Below are 6,000 nucleotides of genomic sequence, written 5' to 3'. Positions count from 1 at the left end.
TTAAAAACAATGAGTTAAAAATATATATTTTTAAAACATTTAAATGTGTTAGAATTACGAAATGAATAAAAAAATTAAATTGATTGTGTGTTTTTTGTTTATTTAATTAAGCTGTAATTGTATCTAATGGAAATAGTGTTATTTGCTGGTCATGTGACCTATAGCAGATAGTACAGCTACTGTATGTCTGCCATAAATCGGCTTTTTCACAACTTTTTTTAATCACTTTTCTATGTGAAAAGCAAAATATTACTGCGATAAGGTGGCGACTTGTCCAGGGTGTACTCCGCCTTCCGCCCGATTGTAGCTGAGATAGGCACCAGCGCCCACCGCGACCCCAAAGGGAATAAGCGGTAGAAATTGATGGATGGAAGCAAAATATTAGAAACTAAATCAACCTAAAATATTTAACTTTTTTTTCCCCTCTTTCAATCCCCTCTTACTCTGGCCAGGCAGCACCAAATAATGATATAAATACATTCAATAAACTCAAATACAAATAAGGCAACAAGAGAAGTATCCTACACTTCTCTTTTGTAAAGTAAATCTGAATAGCCAATATGAGCATCTACATCAACTTCATGATTTGCCTGAGAAGCTGGGCAGGACATAAAATAAATAAATAAATAAATAAATAAAACAAAAAACAAAAAAAAACAAAAAAAAAAAATATATATATATATATATTTATTTATTTATATATATATATATATATTTATTTATATATATAAATATATATATATATATGTATATATATATACATATATATATATATATATATATATATATATATATATATATATATATATATATGTGTGTAGGTGTGGGAAAAATCACAAGACTACTTCATCTCTACAGAACTGTTTCATGATGGGTTCCCTCAATCATCAGGAGATTTTAATGGAAGCATTCACATACAATGGTTTATATAGGGCACAGATATATCCAATCAAGATATATATATATATATATATATATATATATATATATATATATATATATATATGTCTTGATTGGATTATCCAGAGAATAGTGCTCGATACCGTGGTAGAGCGCAATATGTATGTGTGGGAATAATCACAAGACTACTTCATCCCTACAGAACTGTTTCATGAGGGGTTCCCTTTGTCATCAGGAGATGATTGAGGGAAGCCCTCATGAAACAGTTCTGTAGAGATGAAAAATCACAAGACTACTTCATCTCCTGATGATTGAGGGAAAACCCCTCATGAAACAGTTCTGTAGAGATGAAGTAGTCTTGTGATTTTTCATCTCTACAGAACTGTTTCATGAGGGGTTCCCTCAATCATCTCCTGATGACTGAGGGAACCCCTCATGAAACAGTTCTGTAGAGATGAAGTAGTCTTGTGATTTTTCCCACACACACACACATATATATATATATATATATATATATGTATATATATATATATATATATATATATATATATGTTTCACTTTTTGAGGAAATTTTGGAAAATTAAATGCCTGCAATATAATAAAAACTCAATATGGTGGACCTTATTTACCGTCACCTCCCACAAGCTCCGAGTCTTGTACTTTCGAGACGTTCGACCACCAGGTCCTAGAGCCACTAATTACAGAGCAGCTCTAATTACACAACGGAACGAGAAAAAGAAAAAAAAGAGTGCAATAACTAAATCCGGCCATTGTAAATGTAGACTCCGTGCCCTCTGATGATACCTGTGCTTTTTTCTTCAGCGCTGAGAGGTACAAATAATCTCGTCAAGGTAAACAATGGCTGCACACCTGTCCGACTCCACCCCCGACCAATTAGATGGCGCTAACCATTAGGCTTGCCTGACTTCTCTCTTGCTATGTGTCGCGACAATTTGACACACTATCTGTGTACTTAACAGCTCCTCAACACTAAACATACACCAGTTTTACATTTTACTCAACTATGACTTCATTAAAAAAAAAAAAAAAATAGACAAGTTCTTAATGTGAATAATCCCTGAAAGAATACTGCCTGTAAATATGTGTCGTGGGGGGGTATGGCAATATGATGTCATTGTATGATTTACATATTGGCTATGACACATGTTGTCAGAACGGGGGCTATGTTGTGGTTTGTTTTCCCGGAATGCAAAGGAAGGTGACAGGACATGGCATGAAGGTAAAGACATATTTTAATTTATCTGTAAAAAAAATTGCAAACCGAAGGCGCACATAAGCTGGAGAACAAATTTGGCTAAAGTACAAAAACTACTACACAGGCAAAACTATGGATATGAAACAAAAGACTCGCTAAACGTGACATGAATAAACTAAACTTACTTGGAAGGGAAAGAGCAGAGCGATACATAACAAGAGCATGGAGCAACAACAATGACGCCAGCCCGACTGCCTGGCAACTACAAGCTTAAATTATAGTGACATGATTAACGAAGGTGCGTGAATCCTAAACAAATCAAGTCCAAATGAGTACAGGTGAATTAATCGGTCATCATGGTGACAAAACAAAGGGTCGTAAACAGGGACTAAAAAGAGTTTTAAACCAACAGAACATAACTAAACAAAACGTGACCACAGAACATGACACATGTGGTTAAAAAAAGGCTAAAAAAAAGTTCAAACATAAACTGTATTTTCTGGACCATAGGGCTCACCGGATTATAAGGCGTACTGCATCTTCTCATCCGAGTGCAACAACGCTGGAAAAGTGTCACGTGAAAAAACATCCAACTGGAATTTTCCGTGGGTGAGTTATGTAAACGCACTACACTGGTAGTAAGCAAGCTGCGACCCCCCCCCCCCGCCCCCCCCCGACAGGTGGACTTAATGTCAAAGTCAGACTTCGACCTGTTGACCGATCGAAAAAATAATTGCTGACTAGTCGACTATTAAAATAATTGTTGCTTGCAACCCTATTATTTCAACCTTGACTTAGTTATTTTGGAGTTTAAAAATGATATACCGTATTTTCCGGACCATAAGGCGCACGGTGCCGATTAGCGGGTCTAGTCCGGTCTATTTTAATACAAAAGGTGCACCGGATTATAAGGCGCATTAAACGTGCTATTATTATTTTTTAATAAATATAAAACATTTCCTTGTGGTCTACATAACATGTAATGGTGGTTCTTGGGTCAAAATGTTGCATAGGTTATGTTTTACAGATCATCTTCAAGCTGCTTTCTGATAGTCACTTCTGGATGCGCCGTTTTGTGGGCGGTCTTATGTGGCTTACGTTTGACAGCGTCTTTTCTCCGTCATCTTTGTTGTAGCGGTGTAGCGTGCAAGGACGGGAGTGGAAAAAGTTTCAAAAGCTGGAGCTAACTGTTTTAATGAAACTCAGACCTTACTTAAATAAAAAACGGAGAAGCATCTCCTCATCCGTGGCTCACTAGTGCAATAACAACGCCGGAAATGTGTCCCATGAAAATGTGTCCCATGAAAATGTGTTCCTTGGGTGAATAATGTTTTAGTGCTTTCATGGCGAGTTTACTGACGGATATAAGTAAGAACTTTACACTACTCTATATTAGAAATGGCAACAGCAGAGGGTGAATGTCACATAACAAGAAGATAGAGAAAAAGAACAAGCTTATCGACTACGGTTTTGGCACGGACTACAGTGGCGGACCTGCGCAAATTTTAGGACTTATGCAGAAAAGTTGGTTTTGCATAATATTGTGAAACAAAAAAACAGATAATGTGTCTGCTAATAGGTGCCATTTTGCAGTCCTTATACACACACCAGTAATACTTGTACGTCTGACTACGGTAGCCTTAATGGGCCGACAATCCATCAAGCGGTGCGGCTTTAAAGTCACACTAAAACATTTTGACGGATTTTTGTGTAATGTTCTTTATTTCAGAATTGGTAGATCTAACTATCTCTATCCTAACATTCTTTATTAGCTTAAAGAGTGGACTTTTTTTAGAATGTTGCCTATCGTTAAAAATCATTTTAAAAGGATGGATTTTTTTTTTTTTAATGCACTTTAAATTGTAAATAAAAATCTGCTGACAGACTCCGCCAATGGGAGGTCCTCTATTTCGTCCATAAATCCAATTGGAAAAAAAACGCCAAAAAGTGCCAACAATGCTCCATTTACATTTCATGACTTGAACATTAACCAAGTATTAGTGATATAGTTATTATAAGCGCTAACACAGACAAACTATTTATCGCAGCTTGTGTACAATTTTGACATGATCGACTGATTAGGTATTTCCTTGCTTCCTTGCTCCTCGGAAAATGATCGTAGATCATAAATCATGCCTCTCACCTGGACACATCCCAACAAGTTGCCACAATTTGACAGCCAATTTAGACCCGTAAATAGCGAGAATGACGCAAAAAGACGTTTGGTTTGTTCCCCCTTTTCTTTGAGAGGATTATGAGGCATGCTTCATTTAAGGTGGTGTCTTGTCCAGGGTGTACACCGCCTTCCGCCCGATTGTAGCTGAGATAGGCGCCAGCGCCCCCCCCGCGACCCCAAAAGGGAATAAGCGGTAGTAAATGGATGGATGGATGGATGAACATCCGAGCAGTCGGCATCCTAATGAGAGCAGACATTGTACAGTAAGTGATGCTCTATTATGTTTTTGGGCTCTCATAAAGTCTGCAGTGAGCGGTAATCAGTGTTTTGGTTAAAAAAAAAGTGAATGTTGTGATGCGTTTTTGAAATAAATGTGCCATGTATACTAAAAACTATCAAAATACATAAATATTAAATATTATTATAAATGTGCCCGTTACTACATTACATATATACTTACCTCATGTATATACAATTTTAATGGATGTTTTTAAGGACTTTATAGGCAGTATAGAGCGACTTTCATAGACTTAATTTTAAGTTGCTTTTTGATGGCATTTATTTAATATTCAGAATGCATAAAAAACACATCCATCGTCATGTCTTTCATACTGATCGTGAACGAAACTGACTGCAGTTACCCTTTAAACACAAGCCCGGAAAATGTCAACAAACAGGTCTTTATTTTGCATCTGCGTCCCAGAGGCCGACCCTTACACCCTCGACGTTGACCTTTTGTTTGAAGAGTCCCTGTAAAAAAAACCCTGTGCTGGGGCCTGAGGCCGCAGTAGTAAATTTATCGAGCGCTATGAAATGAATGTGCTCCTGCTGGACTAAAACTCAGAACCAGAAACACACACATGCACAAGTCCAGTGTTTCTTCTGCAGTTACGTAAGTAACTTCCACCTATCCACATCCAAACTGTGAGAAAACACTAACAATGTGAAAAGTACTGTCATCACTACGCTTGAAACAACACAAGCAAGGTGCCTTCCCACCCACGGGGTAAATTGTAGGTGCAGTGAACCCTAGCGCCCTCACTGTAACATCAGCCGAACGGGCCGGGGCCCCTTCAAGGGGACTTTCTAAGCTGCGTTTAAAGGCCTACTGAAATTACATCGTCTTGTTTAAACGGGGATAGCAGGTCCATTTTATGTGTCATACTTGATCATTTCGCGATATTGCCATATTTTTGCTGAAAGGATTTAGTAGAGAACATCGACGATAAAGTTTGCAACTTTTGGTCGCTAATAAAAAAGCCTTGCCTTTACCGGAAGTAGCAGACGATGTGCGTGTGACGTCACGGGTTGTAGGGCTCCTCACATTCTCACATTGTTTACAATCATATCCAGCAGTAGCTAGAGCTATTCGGACCGAGAAAGCGAGAATTTCCCCATTAATTTGAGCGAGCATGAAAGATTTGTGGATGAGGACGTTTAGATAGATTAGATAGTACTTTATTTATTCCGTCAGGAGAGTTCCTTCAGGAAAATTACATTTTTCAGCACAATCCCATTCAAGATCAAACAAACATTACAGGGACACAGAACAGGATCGCTGACAAAAAAATTGAAGATTAAAATAAAAAAATAAAAATCGGTCTTAGCCTGGGCCCTGGAGAGGGGGTGCAGACTGAGGCCAAGGGGAAAAAACCAACTCATAGCCATAGTACACATCCCTCTTACATGTGTATAAGAGGGAAACATC

This window comes from Nerophis ophidion, linkage group LG02, assembly GCF_033978795.1.
Source record: "Nerophis ophidion isolate RoL-2023_Sa linkage group LG02, RoL_Noph_v1.0, whole genome shotgun sequence".
NCBI classification, from domain to species: Eukaryota; Metazoa; Chordata; class Actinopteri; order Syngnathiformes; family Syngnathidae; genus Nerophis; species Nerophis ophidion.
The sequence above is the reverse complement of the archived record's forward strand: the minus strand, read 5'-3'. Positions refer to the sequence as shown.